At 50.9% G+C, this 15462-nt stretch overlaps 1 protein-coding gene and 1 pseudogene across 4 annotated transcripts in view; one reads left to right on the top strand and one right to left on the bottom strand.

The window, feature by feature from the left end:
• CTBP2 (C-terminal binding protein 2) overlaps positions 1-8140 on the bottom strand; it is a 171379-nt gene extending 163239 nt beyond the window's left edge. Inside the window, exon 1 of one of the 4 annotated variants that reach the window (XM_009215593.3) lies at positions 7911-8140. The gene's annotated coding sequence lies outside the window, so the exon portion shown is untranslated. Of the gene's footprint in view, positions 1-5830; positions 5974-7049; positions 7262-7910 lie in introns of those variants that run through there. The other 3 variants (XM_017944418.3, XM_009215591.4, XM_031652003.1) reach the window with 3 other exon arrangements.
• Positions 8141-12436: 4296 nt separating this feature from the next.
• Positions 12437-14487, top strand: LOC110744046 (annotated as a pseudogene).
• Positions 14488-15462: the final 975 nt, after the last annotated feature.

Here is a 15462-nt window from a genome sequence, read left to right as displayed (position 1 = left end):
CAGCTGGGTATCTACCCTGAGTCTCCAGCTCTATCCAGTCCGCAGGGCAGATAGAGCAATCCAGAGTGCCGACCACAGCTGAACGTCTGGAGAAAGGGAAAAAACTTTTAAGATTATTGGTCACTCCCACTGGGAAGAAAACACAGTATCCTCCCCAGCTCATTAGGAGGTGCTTTCAAAGCCTGAGTCTCCATCAGGGTCTCTGGTGTTTGCGGCGCCTTGGCCGTCACCGGGAGCCAATGGTCAGCCAAGTCCTGCCTGTGCCAGAAGCCCACGCAGCCCATCTGGCCCGGCAGCTCCAACAGCAAGGCCTCCCTGTTCCGAGCGGAGTAAGGCCACATGACCACACGGAGGACAATGTTGGGCTCCCCAGGGGCGTCTCCACTCACGGCTGAACATTCTCAGTTCCCTCAACCGTTCCTGAGACATGGCTTTAAGAGCTCTCTCGGGCCCTGCCCGCTGCTGGCTCTGGCTGTACTCCAGGTGGGCAGGCCTGGGAGCTGGCTGCAGCAACCCCAAGTGGGGTGTCCAGGATCCAGATGCATTTGCAAGAACCGCCCCCACCCCTTCCCTTGGCCTCCCTGGACCTGAACAAGCAGCGGATAAGCCGACTTTGTTTGCACTTCCAGACTGCACTAAAGACCATCCATCAGCAAAATAATAAACTCACAGCTAGAGTTCATTTACAAGGAAAGGTGCACAAACTCCTGGCCTTTCACCCCCTCCAGCAGAGAAACCTCGAATGCTCTGTTTTCCCCTCCAAACTCTTCATCTCTCATTTCCCCTCTCCACCCTCCCCCTGCCACACACACAGCTGGGGCAGGTACAACACTATCATTTCCAGGTTAGACTCTGGCCACTTGCACCTATAAAATAATTCTTTGCTAGCCTAATTTTATAGGTAAGATTTTAAAATTCCATCTTGGAAAAAGAAAAGCCCCATTAGGCCAGAGGAGTTGATCTCCCTCCATGGTCTAGGTCTTCGGTTCCTTCCAGAGAAACTTCCTCAGATTCCGTGACTCCATAATGAAGTTTTTGTTTGTCCTGGGCCTGGACAGATTGCTGGAGGCCAGATTTCAGGCATGGCTGGAGCACAGCCACGATAAGCTGGACTTTACAAGCCCTGAGTTCGCTTGTGCTGCAGGAAGACCTACACACACTGTCTCTGTGACACATCCTTTAACGTGGCCCTTCCAGGCTTCTGCCACAACGTGGGCTGGAATGAGACACAGAAATATTGCCACTATTTCCAGACAATCTTTAAGGCAGCTGACAGTTTCTTTTAGTCATAATTAAGAATTTGTTTTAATGCAAGAAGCACATTTCTGCTGATCAGAGGAGAGCTTTGGAGGAAGCACAAATCAGCAATACAATGGAAGGTACATATTTTTGTATTTTATAAGTGAGAAGGATTTTTAGAACCCCACGGATGAAAAGTCCAGCCCTCCCTCTCCCCCTCACCCCCGCCTCCAGGGTTTTTCTGGACTCACAGAAGGCAACAAAAACCAAAGGCAAGGCTGGTCACCACCAGGATCGGGGCAGACAACAGCAGCTACTCAGGGTTCCCATCCTTTAAACCCCAACCGATCTCCGCGAGAAACGAAGCCTCTATTATTACCTAGGACAAAAGTCACAATTCTCTACAGAACCAAAATCATCACTTGTCCCATTCATAAGATCCCAACGATTTTCATCACAATTTTTGTGAATATTAAGCCAACTCTAGGCAACCATCTGTTACATTTAGTTAGGTAAACAGCTAAAGCAGGGCACCTCTGAAACATTCACTGAGGGAGGGACTAGGCACATATACATGCAAACTGCCACTGGTGCTCACCGAGTGTAGTTGCTAAAAAACTGAACAGGCTTCAGACACCAACAATGGTTAATGATCTCCATATTATCTACATATTCCACTTAAGGTGAGGGTTAAAAAGTGAGGGGCCAGGAATGCACCTCCCTTAAGCTATAGAGCTGGTTCCACTTTGGGACCTCAGCTCCCACGTGGAAGGAGAAGGGCTTTGTGAATGGGGGAGGAGCTTTTTCCCAAACGGCAGCAGCTACACAAAACATGAACATCCAGCAAAAACTTATTTTAGCTGCGTTCCCCCTAATGCTACCAACAGATTAAAGACTACTTTAAAGTCAGGAGAGGAGTAAAAATAAACACAACTTCTTCCTGTGACTTAAGATGCCTCCTTTCTGAAGTTGAATATCATTTCCTAAAATCACATTTCGAGGGGGTAGAAAAGGTCTGTTTACACTTTCCTTGAGGAACTCTACTATCTGCTGTTAAAATCGTTCCTCAGAAAAGCAGATTACTGAGAAGAGAAAGCACACGACGTTCCTCAGCAGTCCAGAAAAGACCACCTTCTAAGAAAAACTCTGGAAAGGGGGCAGACCAAATCTCCATGCCCGGCAAAGACAGATGAATGTGCCCCTGGTTCCCATCCTGTGCGCAGCTCCTGAAGTTTCTGTGTTCTCCAGCAGTTAGAAGAATGAAGGCGAAACTAACCCTTGGCTCCCATGGTCAACATTCCACACAAACAATGGCCTGGCTCTCTCCCTATTGTACATTCTGTATTCATTTGTGAATCCCCCCCCCTTTTTTTTTTTAACACAATGTGCAAAGCCCTTCTTTTCACAGGCGAAGTTCTGAATGCCCAAATGCAGCCATAATTTAGGCTTTAAACATTAATAATGATAGCTAAAAGCAAACTCCAGATTATGCCCAAACATTCATTTGTGAATATCATTAGAGTCACATTGATGGCTTTTGGATACTCTCCATTAAATCATGATCAAAAGAGCCACTGAACACCTTTAAAATGGTTCTGAAGTTTTTTAGCAATTATTAAATATAATTTTCCAAACCCCGAGATAGGATTAAAAAAGAAAAACCCTTTCATAAGTCTTTGATACATATTCCATCAAACACAGACTTGAATGAAAATTAACTTCAAAAGATGAGGTGGGGAGGAGACGCCTTGCATTTTCCCTTCTTTCCAGGAGTGCTGTAACTTTAACTCACAGCAGTGTAAATTAGGACATGCTTACCAGCTGTAAGGGAGAAAACTGATATTTGCCCGGGTGGCGCAGTCTCTAAGAGGTATTCATTCCAGCATTTCATGTGCCCACCAAAAGTTTTCAGCAGGGAAAGTTCACACAAGCATTCCTCACCTAGCAATTCACAGAAAGATTATTGGGGGAAAAGACACCCCGAGATTTCACCACATGGGTCACTTTCATTAAGTACAAATACTTCTTTTTCCAGGGACAAACTGCCCTCCTATTTTTTAGTTACTACCAAAATGTGTTCCACCCTGTGTAACAGACCTACCATCCCAAAGTGGAAATATTACCTGAGCTGTGCCCTGCCCAACTGATAAATGTCCCTTCCCACCATGAGCTGTATGAATACATATTTGTGGCCTGATTCAGGGCCACAGGACACTAGGGCTGCTGCTTTTCCCTGATAGATGAACAGAGGGACCCAGGCTGCACGCACATACATTATGACGACAGCCCCTCTCTATGGAAATGACAGTGGTAAAAAATGACAACTGGGGCCACCATTCTACCATTGCTGTAAACTCTTTAAATTTTTTCCATTGAGGGAACGCGTTAAGTGCAAAGGGTATAACTTTGCTTTCAAAAATGATTCATGATGTTAGTGAACTGTTGGCAAATGGCATTCTGGTGCTAGATCTCAGCAGGGCTGCTCCCTCAGAGGTGTCCCCTTTTCGGTTTTCTTTCAATCCGTGAATCTCAAGGATTTCAAATAGTGTGAGCCGTTTGTATTTTAACAGCAATGGTAGCAATAACAATATCATTTTAAAATCCAGTGCACTGCTTGTTCAGTACATACTACATACAGTCATCATTTCTTTACCTTGTCGTTAGTTACTCAGAAACTAAAAAGTTGCAGGTTGATTTTCTGGTTTTGTCATTTGTTGTTGCTGTTTGTTTGTTTCATTTAATCTCTCTTTGAAACACTTTCCAGACTTACAAAGTAAAATATCCAGAATTTTAAAAGTTAAGAGCGAAGTTATTGATTATTCTCTGAAAGGGTAACTGACAAACTAGTTAATAATTATACAGATAGCAAGTTTTACTGTTTCATCTTGTGTACACGACCAGATTAACAATGGCAGGGAAAGCACACACAACTTGGCAGGGACAGGAACAGGTGTGCCCCGAGTCTCAAAAGGCCAAAATATCTCACCAAGTATGTCACTGGTGTGTTTTTACAATGGCACTAGTGTTTGTTTTTAAGTACCCAAACGTTCTTACTTTCTGAACTTTAGAGAGACATACTTTACGAGTATCTCTCTCTTCACTGAATTGATGATACAGTTCCACACATAAATTGCAACTCATGCAAGGAAATGATTTTTAGGGACAATAAGGCTTTTTAAAATCAGTTAAGAAAAGGTAATTCACCCTGCTCCTCCCTGCAGGAGAACACCCATTCAAGGGTCAGTTTCAAAGCTCCCAGGAGAAACCGTAAATAACTCACAGGGTTCTGCATTCAACCTGCAGACTCTTATTAAGGTACAATTAGAGAGGGGGTTGTCAAGTTGGGGTTAAAAAAAAAAAAGAGTGGTGGGACTCGGGCACTCTACCTTATCTTTCTAAACAGGAAAAAGAATTAAACCCAAACCACCTAGTCAGGTTCAAAACAAGCTCCAAACCCAAGATCTTTTAATTCCCTCTAATAACTGCTTTCCAAAGGGATGTAACTGGGGTCCCCTACCCCTGGGGCACAAAAAACCAATCAGCGCCATAAATTCCCTTTGCCTTCAACCCTCTCTCCTTTTTACCGGGGGGCAGGGTGGGGGGAGGGGGTGACCCAACATCAACACTTACACTCTACAGAAATATGCTGGCTTATTTCCTTTGTTTGCTCGTGTTATACTTGATCAAGTGTGAACGATTAAACTAGTTTCATTAAAGGCAAGTGCATTCACGGCTAACATCCAACTTCAATGGCAACTGTAAGCATATTTTGCAAGAAAGAGGGCCTGCTTTTTTTGCTTGAAATCTACCATCTCATTAACTTTTCTTTTGGGGGCAATAAAAAGGGCACTAGGGGTTTTTCAGGAGAATGTCAGAGCAGTTCAGATATCTGATGCCAGACAAAAGAATATTTAGTGTTTCAACTCTATGATACAGTCTCTGCTAAAGAAAAAAATTCTGTTTCAATATTAAAGCAGCTACGACTGAAAATGTTAAATTAGCATTTTGACTATTACTTTATAATTGCTGTAAGAAGTATCCTTTGAAATCAAGTGATTATAAAAATAAGATCCTTTAAAGTCTCATTACTTCAAAATAGAAAAGATTTATATTTAAAAAAAAAAGGGGGGGAGGTTAAAAACCTCAGAATTCTCAAAGTACACGAAAACTACCCACTTCTACTTGGAAAACCCTCGAGGCAAAACAGCAATCTTAGGTACTGAACACGAGGTAATTTTTAAACTGTCTTCGAACCCAAACACCTAGCAGAGAAAGCTATCTTTTTTGAAAGAGTGGTATGAGTCGATATATTTCGCCCAAGTTAGAAAGGCAGAAAGAATCACTTTGTAAACTTCCCCAAAATATAACGTCCCCTCAAAATTATCCATGTCAGATAAAAATATACCAGTCTCTAGAATATCCAACAGAATTGCAAATAAGGCGTTTAGCATTTTAAATTCCCAATGCATATTTATAGAATAGAATTCTCTTGTCTATCCTTCCAGCCACTCGCATCAGACTCTCTAAGAACTTAACCCGATCTCCAATCTTTAAAGAAAAAAGGGGGTAAATACACAGAAGGATTGTTTACCCCGGACAGGGCAAGGAAGCCCGGTGTGACGACGTAGGCCATTGCCAGCAGCCTCCACCGCGAGCACGCAGAGCGGGGATTTCTACGAAAAATTCCTCCTCTTCCCTATAAAATCCTAAACGTGGGGTCCTCTGCAGCCAACTGCCGCTTGGGCCGCCTCCGGAAAAAGTACCGGGCGGGGGGAGGGGGGACAACCACAAACACTCGCGCGCACACGCTCACTCCGTGTCCGCGACCGTCGTCGCCGGCGGAAAGCGAGCCACGGGAGGGAGTGTGTGCGCGCGTGTGTGTCTCGGCGCGGCCCGCGGTGACCGAGCCGAGCTCTTGGGCCCGCGGCCTCCGAGCCCCAGGGCGCGGCGTGGGCTGCAGGCGACCCGCCACGCCGCTGGGCCTCCCGCCGGAGAAAGGCCCAGGCACGCCCCGGCTCCCGCGCGCCTCTGTCCAACTCGCCCGGGGCGCTGGGGGCAGCGCGAGAGAGAGAAAGAAAGGCGCTTCCCCTCGGCCGCGCGGGGCCGTCCGGCGCCGCGGAGGGTTGGGAGAAGGAGGGACCGCGGCGGCCCGGCTGTCCCCGCGCCGCACAGGATCCCCGCCGCCCGGGGCGCGCCCTAGCCGGCCCCTCCTGCTAAACTTTTTCTTTTTGATTCGCCCCACCCGAAAAGTGCGGCCCGGGCGGGGAAGGTGGGGGAGGCGGGCGGGCCGGGCTCCAGGCGGCGGCGGGCGAGGAGGAAGTGGTGCCCGCGGGAGCGCGGCCGGGCAGAGGAAATGCCCGGCCCGCCCGGCCCCCGCCCGCGCCCGCCGCCCGGCCCGCCCAGGCCCCCCGCCCCGCCGCGACTTTGGCGGGCCGAGCCCCGCGCGGCAGTGGCGGCGGCGGCAGCGGCAGCAGATGTGGCCCGGCTGCCCGGAGGAGCCAACAATGCGGGGCCGGCAAAACAAAAGGGTTCCACTTCGCCTCCTTTCCCGTCTTTCACTTGCGCTCCCGGGGCGCCGCGCGGGATCCCCCGCCGGCAGGGGCAGCGCCCCTGGGGACCGCGAGCCGCTCGCGCCCCGACTTCCCCATGGAACCCCTCTTCTCCGCGCCGCCCCCCCCGCCTCGTAGGCGCAAGGCCCGCCGCACCCCGGCGCGCTCGGACTCCTGTTCCCCGGAGATCCGGCCGTATTGTCCCCGCGGCGCGTCGCGCGCTCGGCCTGGGTCGCCGGCGGCCCCCGAGCGCGCACCCACCGGGCTCAGGGAGCAGGAGCCGGGGGCGACCAGGGAACCGTCGCCGAGACGCCGCCGCCGCCGATGCCCTCTGGACGCCGCCGCGCTCGGGGTTTCTTTCTTTTTTTTTTTTTTCCAACCCTGATGGGAAGGAAGGTGACCGCCTACTTCGCATTCATCAACTCTCATCACAACAACAAAAATCCTGGCGCAAACGGCGGCCAGCGGGCGCAATCGGTGGCGGGGGCGGGCGGGGACCCCCGAGCCAGCGTCCACCCCCGGTCGCTGAGGGGGGACGCGGGGCCGGGGGCACGGATGGAGAAATGTCCTCGGATACCGGCTCCATCCATCCGCCACCCTCCCTCCCTCCCTGGCCTGCTTCCATGCCACCATTAAAACAAGCCCAGCAGCCAGCCCCAAGGCCCCCCCACCCAGACAGTCCAGCATCCACCTTTGGCACCCTGGCTGTGCCTTTCCACCACTGTGCTTGGTGGCAACTATGCAGCCCCCCCAGCACCTTGCCATAGCTCCCAATTCAGTCCACTCCTCAGGCCACCACTCCCAGCTCCTCCGAGCCGCTCCAAACCACCATAAAACCAACACACACCCAGGACACACACAAAAGCTTAATCCTCCAGCTCCCGCCCTCCCCTCCGCCCTCCCATCCCTCCCTCCGTTCCCTCTCCCACCCCTACCCCTCCCTTCCCTTCCACCTCCTCCCCTCGCCGCCGAGCCTCTTCCTACTTCCCCACCCACCCCACCCCTTCCTCCGCCCACCCGGTTCCCAATTCCCCCCGCGTCCCGGCCCTGCGCCCTCCCGCCCGCCGAGAGGGGGCTGCGCTGGGGGTCCCCGGCCCGCGCCCGCCCCTTTGCTGCGCTCACCCCCGAGAGGATGCTAATTCCAACTTGGATCGGGGGAGGGAACGTCCTGGATGCCGAGCGCCTCCCGGCTATTTGCTCTTCTTTATTTGTTTTCTCCTCCGGGGAAGGAGGAGGAAAACGGAGAGAAAAGGAAAGGAAAGAAGCGGCGCTGGCCGCAGCTCCCGGTGCCCGCCGGCTGCGCAGGAGCGAGGCGGGAGGCGAGGTGAGGGTCGCCGCTCGCTCACTCCTCGCTCCTTTTTTTGGGGGGGGGGGGGGCAAAGGCGGGGTCTCTCTTTGCAAACCAATGACACAACCCCACATGGGCCGGCCTCGCCCCCTCCAGATACTCCTCACTACAAATCGGCTCTCTCGGGGGATTAGTGGCTCCGCGAAAGTGCACACAGGCGCGGCGGGCGGGAGGGCCAGGGGCCGGGCGCGGCGGGCACTCCCTGGCCCGGCCCCGCCCGGGAGGCCCTGGGGAAGCGCGGGGGCCTCGGTAGCAGGGGCCGGGGTCCTGTCGCGGTGGCTCGGGGTCCGCTGCTCCCCTCGCCCTTCATCCTCCTCCGCCCCTTCCACGTGGGGTACCGGGCTGCCGGCCACGTGGGGGAACGCGAGCCCCGGGTGGCCCCGGCCCCGTGGGGCCCCGCCCAGCCAGCGGCGCCGACCAGCCCCCTTCCCGGCCCCCGGGCTCCAACTTCCTCCTGGGCCCCCGCACCGGCCGCTTCTGCCTTCTCAGGCCCGCGGGGTCAGGCGCGGGCCGGCCGCAGGGGGCACTTGCGCTCCCCAAATCCAGATCCGGGAGACCGTGCCGGAGAGGCGGCGACCGCTGTGGGTGCGCAGGGAAGGGGCCCTCTGTGCTGCAAGTTGCAGCAATGCTGTGCCCTAAAAGAAGCAAAACATTCTTACACATTAAAAAAAAAAAAAAAAGAAAGAAAGAAAAGATTCCCTCTTGCTGCCTGTATCTCGCCGGGGCATTTGAGAAGCGCCGTGTTGGGTCGGAGCCCCGGGCCTCGAGGAGGGAGGCGCGCTGCAGCGTGGGGGCCCGCGGCTCGGGGTCCTGGGCTTGCGCGGCGGCCCGGAGCTCACGCCGCCCTGACGTCTCGAGGTTGGAGTCTGCACACCGAGCCTGGGGAACCAGGCCCAGCGACCGCTCGCGGCCCAACGAGCACCTGGGCTAAATTCCCTGACTGTGACCCGCGACGTCCGAGCGCCGTCTCCGGAAGGGAGCTGGTGGCCGCGGAGTGTGGGGTCTTCTCCCTGTGCCCCAGGGCCCCCCAAACTCTCTTCTCACTACCCTGAGTTCGGCGTGCATCCTCCCAGAATCCCTGGGTGGGCTGAACTGAGCCCTTAAGATCGATTTGTTTAAAAACCCTATTGAGATATTAGGAACTGGATTGAGATGTCGAGCAGGAAAGGAGTGGGAGGGGTCTGGGGTCCGGCCTTTGGAGGCCGCAGGGACCGCCATTCCGCGAACCCAGCCGCGCGGTGTGGCCTCCTCCATCCCTGAGTGCCCCGAGCCCTGCAGAGCCGAGGAAACTTAGAGCCAGGGCCAGGGGGCCGGAGGAGAGGCCACTGAGCCGCGCGACCCTTTTCTGCATCCCAAAGAACGTTGCTCCAGGCCTCCCAGTCTTTATTAAACATTTCTTAAATCCTGCCCCAGCCCGCCGCGGGGCTTGTTTGCCAAAGTGCACCAGGTGCGGCCTGAGCGACCTGCAGTGGAGGGGCCGGGACTATAGATGATAGCTTAATCACTCAACATGATTTTAAAACGTGATTGAAGACCGCCTACCTGTGAGGGCAGCGCGGACCAGGCCTTTCTTGTCCGCAGGTCCACGTAATGCGGTCACTAAGAATCCCGCCGCACGGTTTTCGCGTGGCCCTGGTAGGGCCTGGCCAGGCCAACTGAGGGGCGCACCGGGCTGCGCTTCCATCGAGGAATCCTCGCACATGCACTCACGGTTGTCTTTTCTTCAGGCAACCCTGGATCTCCACAAACTGATCTTCAGGGCGCTTCCCTCCTCAGCAGTTTTGCCTCAAGGGCATGGCGCCTCAACTAGGTTTTGGCTATAAACAAACCGCGGCCACCGCCGGGCTACCAGGCTACCAGTACCTGTTCTTCAGAGTTTCTTAGGCATAAACTATAAGAACTACAAATAAAGATATTCTGCTTCCTTATTTCACAGAAGTCTTTGGTTCTGAGTGGCCTTCTCAGGAAGAAACCACAAAAAGCCTGATTTTCCGTATCATTCCTTCACTTTCACGCGTTCTATAAATTTGAATTCAGACTTGGAAAGTATTATTAATATGTTCTTGGCCGGGCGCGGTGGCTTACGCCTGTAATCCCAGCACTTTGGGAGGCCGAGGCGGGCCGATCACGAGGTCAGATCAAGACCATCCTGGCTAACACGGTGAAACCCCGTCTCTAACAACAACAACAAAAAAAACAAAAATTAGCTGGGCCTGGTGGCGTGCGCGTGTAATCCCAGCTACTTGGGAGGCTGGGGCAGCAGAATCGCTTGAACCAGGGAGGCAGAGGTTGCAATGAGCCAAGATTGCACCACTGCATTCCAGTCTGGGCGACAGAGCGAAACTCCGTCTCAAAAAATGAGAAAGTATCATTATTATTATAATTACACTGCATTAAGTATTATTGTTGTTGTTTGTTATTATTATTATTGAGACGGAGTCTCAGTCTGTCACCAGGCTGGAGTGCAGTGGCGCGATCTCGGCTCACTGCAAGCTTCGCCTCCTGGGTTCACGCCGTTTTCCTGCCTCAGCCTCCTGAGTAGCTGGGACTACAGGTGCCCGCCACCATGTCCGGCTAATTTTTTTTTTTTTTTTTTTTTTTGTATTTTTAGTAGAGACGGGGTTTCACCGTGTTAGCCAGGATGGTCTTGATCTGACCTCATGATCGGGCCCGCCTCGGCCTCCCAAAGTGCTGGGATTACTGGTGTGAGCCACACGCCCGGAAGAGAAAGTATTATTAATGTATTATTTGTTTTGAAAACATTAAAAGCAAGGCATCCTGAGAGCTGAAAATTGTTTCTCACTTCAATTTACCTGCATTTTAAAATGTGATGCTCTTTTGCCTCCAACATGTGAATTATTTCATACTTTTTTTTTTTTTTAAGATGTTGCAAACAAAAAACCCAATTCAGAAATGGCCAAAGACTCTATAGACATTTCTCCAAGGAAGGTAGACAAATGGCCAACGGCCAGTAGGCACATGAAAAGATGGTTTGCCTTACTGGTCATTAGAGAAATTCAAATCAAAACCACCATGTTACTACTTCATGTTCACCGGGATGGCTTTTATCAACAAAAGAGAAAAAAAAAACCACATGTATTGAGGAGGATGTGGAGAAATGGGAACCCTTGGCCCGGCGCAGTGGCTCACGCCTGTAATCCCAACACTTTGGGAGGCCAAGGTGGGCAGATCATCTGAGGTCAGGAGTTTGAGACCAGCCTGGTCAACATGGTGAAACTAAAAATACTAAAAATACAAAAAATTAGCCAGGCATGGTGCACATGCCTGTGGTTCCAGCTACTGGGGAGGCTGAGGAAGAAGAATCGCTTGAACCCAGGAGGTGGAGGTTGCAGTGAGCCAAGACTGGGCCATTGCACTCCAGCCTGGGCAACAAGAGTGAAACTCCATCTCAAAAAAAAAAAAAAGAAAAAAAAGTAATGAAAAAAAAGAGAGATCCACAGCCCCAGTGTGGAGCATTGAGTTTGTAAGGCACTTATTTTCTTCCGTCTGGCAGCCTTTAAACAGGATGGCATAATTCCTTCCCTACTTTATACCTCCTCGGGAGCACTTCTGATGTCTATAGGAACCCAGGGGCTGAAAAAGGCCCGTGGGACCGGCCTGCGGCTACATCACAGCATGCCTCCCCCTGCTACAATCAAAGACCTCTAACCGAGGTTCTTATTTCTCAGTTTCCTATCTTTCCTATTTCATTTCCAGGAACCAATGGCTGTTGAAAAAAAAGATAGTGGCCCTAGATAATAGTGGGTCCTTTTATTGTAACTGTTTTGTGCAATAAAATGGACTAGTTGTGTGCACTTGAGTATTTCAAGGGTCTGTGCAGCGAGAGTTACTGGGAGTTGGACTTAACTGTATTGTTATTCACCTATCTCTGTTATTCAGGGTTCAGCTCACTTCAGAACCACAATTATCTGAAGCTCTCAGTTGCTGTCCTCAGTGGAAGTGGGAATTTTGCTGCAATGTTTTATAGAATAACAGTGCTCTCTTTGGCTATAATATAATCACTATATGATTCATACTTAATTCAAATCAGTGAATACATATTGCCTTTACAGATGCCATGGCCCTTTCCAAATATGCATTAAAAATCCTAGGCTCGGCCGGGCAAGGCGGCTCACTCCTGTAATTCCAGCACTTTGGGAGGCCGAGGCGGGCGAATCATGAAGTCAGGAGATCGAGACCATCCTGGTCAACATGGTGAAACCCCATCTCTACTAAAAAAATACAAAAATTAGCTGGGCATGGTGGTGGGCACCTGTAATCCCAGCAACTGAGGAGGCTGAGGCAGGAGAATTGCTTGAACCAGGGAGGCGGAGGTTGCAGTGAGCCAAGATCGCGCCACTGCACTCCAGCCTGGCGACAGAGCAAGACTGTGCTCATGCCCGACGTACGCAGTAAGGGGTGCAGATCGGAGTGGTTGAAGCTGTCAGTTTCAGGATTTAATTGGCATTTGGGTTTAAGCCCATCACTTTTATTTTTTAATTAAACACACACACACACACATACTCTGCCTGAGCCCTTTTGAAAAACAGTGACTACAGTCCTAGGAAAACAAAAGCAAACACATTGATCCACAGACACAAGTGAATCTGTATTGTAACATCCAGAAGAAATCAGCAAACATACCGTGCAACTACTACTCAACAAACATTGAAGGAAGGTCTGCTCCGTTCCTGGCCCAGGCTGGACCCTGGGTACAGAGATTAACCCCAGCTGGTCACTATCTCCAAGGAGAGAGCATCCCAGGAAAACTGCATTGGCTCAAGTATTATCTCATTTAAGCCTCATAATACTGTGAAGTAGGGATTAAGATTCCACAGTTGTCTGTGGGAAAGGTGAAACTCCCAGAAAGATTAGGTACTGAGCCTGGCTTCCCAGGCATGTGACCCTATGCTCTAAAGGGAGAACTTGGCTTTGCTGTCACCGTCTTAAAAGTGTTTTATTAAATTTTTAATTTTTTGTAGAGATGATGTCTTGCTATCTTGTCCAGGCTGCTCTTGAACTCCTGGCCTCAAGTGATCCTCCTACCTCGGCCTCCCAGCGTGTTGAGATTGCAAGCATGAGCCACTGGGCCCGGACTTAATAATTTTGAACAAGGGACTTTGCATCTTCATTTTGCACTGGGCCCCACAAACTGTGTAGCTGGTTCTGATTACATTCATTTAGATTAAAAAGACCCCATCCTTGCACCGTAGAACACAAAGTGGTAAAGCCAAGCAGCCTTCATCGTCAGCCCATGGAGTCACATAGAAACGAACATGAGTCTAACAAGCCCCCTGGCCTCTCACTAGGCCACCGCCTTGCATGTGCAGTGAGTCCACCCATGGAATGTTAATTTTCCTACACTGCAGCAGGGCAGGCCCGTGACATGCAGACCTCAGACAAGTCAGCAATGGTAACTAAAGCCGGAGTCACACAGGCTACTGACTCAGTGGGACCAGTAGTGAGGCCACAATGGGATTACTGCTGAGAATGACCAAGCATGGGACAGAGATGGAATGGCAGCCTCCCGGCAGCTGCTGCACATGGAGGAAAGAGCTCCATTATCGTAGGAAATGATTCAGCTCCAACCAGAATTAGCTTCATGGTCAAAAGCTCCTGATCCCAGGGTCCACTAGGTACTGAGCGCGCCAGGCTCTCCAGAGTAAAGACTTAAATCCAAAGTCATGGCCAAACATCTGAAGGTCATTGCCAGGACTGTGATGGCACAGGAAGGGAACGTGGAAAGTGCATACAGGACCCTAAACAGAATCCTAACTATGGAAGGGCTCGTTGAGGACATTAGGCGTCGGCAGTGTTATGAGAAGCCATGCCACCGGCGACAGAGGGAAAGCCGTGAGAGGCCCAGCAGATCTACAGCATGGAAATGGCTCGCAAGATAACTTCTTGATGCGAAAGAATCGGGCAGATCGGTGGCAGGGCTGCTGAGGCCTGCAGATGGGACACTCAGTATGAAACCCTCATCCAGTTTTGTCTCCATCTCATTTCTTTGAACAATCCCATTTCCTATTACCTTTCTCTACAATGAACTCAACCACATGTTGGTAAGAAGGCCTCCACATACAGAAAACAATCCCGTTAGTCAGCAATGGACCCTCTTTTACTAAATGAAAGGAGAAACTGAGTCTGAAGAAGTGTAAGAGTAGAATGGCGTTTGCCAGGGGCCGGGAGGGGGCAATGAGGAGTTATTGTTTAATGGGTACAGAATTGTAGTTTGGGAAGATGCAAAAGTTCAGGAGGTGATGGCCAGGCGTGGTGGCTCATGCCTGTTATCCCCGCACTTTGGGAGGCTGAGGTGGGTGGATCACTTGAGGCCAGGAGTTCCAGACCAGCCTGGCCAACATGGTGAAACCTCGTCTGTACTAAAAATACAAAAAAGAAAAAGAAAAAAGAAAAAGAAAAATTAGCCGGGTGTAGTAGTGCACACCTGTAGTTCCAGCTACTTGGGAGACTAAGGCAGGAGAATTGCTTGAACCGGACAGAGTGAGATTCCGTCTCAAAAAAAACCCCAAAAAAACAAAACAGGAGATGGATTGTAGATGGTGACGGTGGTTGCACAGATGGTAAATGTCCTTCATGCCACTGAACTGTACACTTAAATGCTTACGATGGTAAAACAATGGTAAATGTTATGTTTACTACTATAAAAGCTTTTTTGAAAGTTAAAACAACAACAACAACAAAAGCTCCTCATATCACCTGCAGTTTTGGCACCTGCAAAATACCCTAATAACAGAGCTGACTTCAGCGAGCCTCTTCCCCAGGGAACTCTCTACTTAAAAAAAAAAAAATGTGCCCATGCTTTTCCCTGAGTATCTACAAATATACAAAGAGGGCCCCTGGTTATCTGGTCAGCTGGCCAGGGGAGACCATGTCAGGTTTGATTAGACACCATTCATGGTGCCCTTACTTGCCTCTGGAAAGCATCATTGTTTCATGTTGGTTGGAGTGGCCCTTGCATTTCAGAGAAGAACTCACTAAGGCTGTGAGGCTGGGTCACTCCAGCAGGTAGGCTGGAGACCAGGTTGAAACTGCAGGTGTCTGGGCTTCCCAGATTTTCCCTGGCTCTGCTGTTTTGCCTCCAACTGCTATCTGGGCTGTAGACAGGTGCGGGCACCTGGCCCCCTGGCCCGTGCATCTTTGGAAGCTGCTTCTCACATCTAATTTGTGCCAGGAAGAAATAAAGTAGTGGCTGGCCAGCTGACCTGACACACAGAGGCCCTTGTTTGTAGATTTTTCAGGGAAGAGCATGGATGGTTTTTGTTTGTTTAAGTACAGAGGTCTCCTGGGAGGACAGACTCACTGAAG

The sequence above is a fragment of the Papio anubis genome, chromosome 11, assembly GCF_008728515.1.
Source record: "Papio anubis isolate 15944 chromosome 11, Panubis1.0, whole genome shotgun sequence".
Lineage (NCBI taxonomy): Eukaryota > Metazoa > Chordata > Mammalia > Primates > Cercopithecidae > Papio > Papio anubis.
Note: the sequence above shows the minus strand (reverse complement) of the source record. Positions and strands in the feature narration are given on the sequence as shown.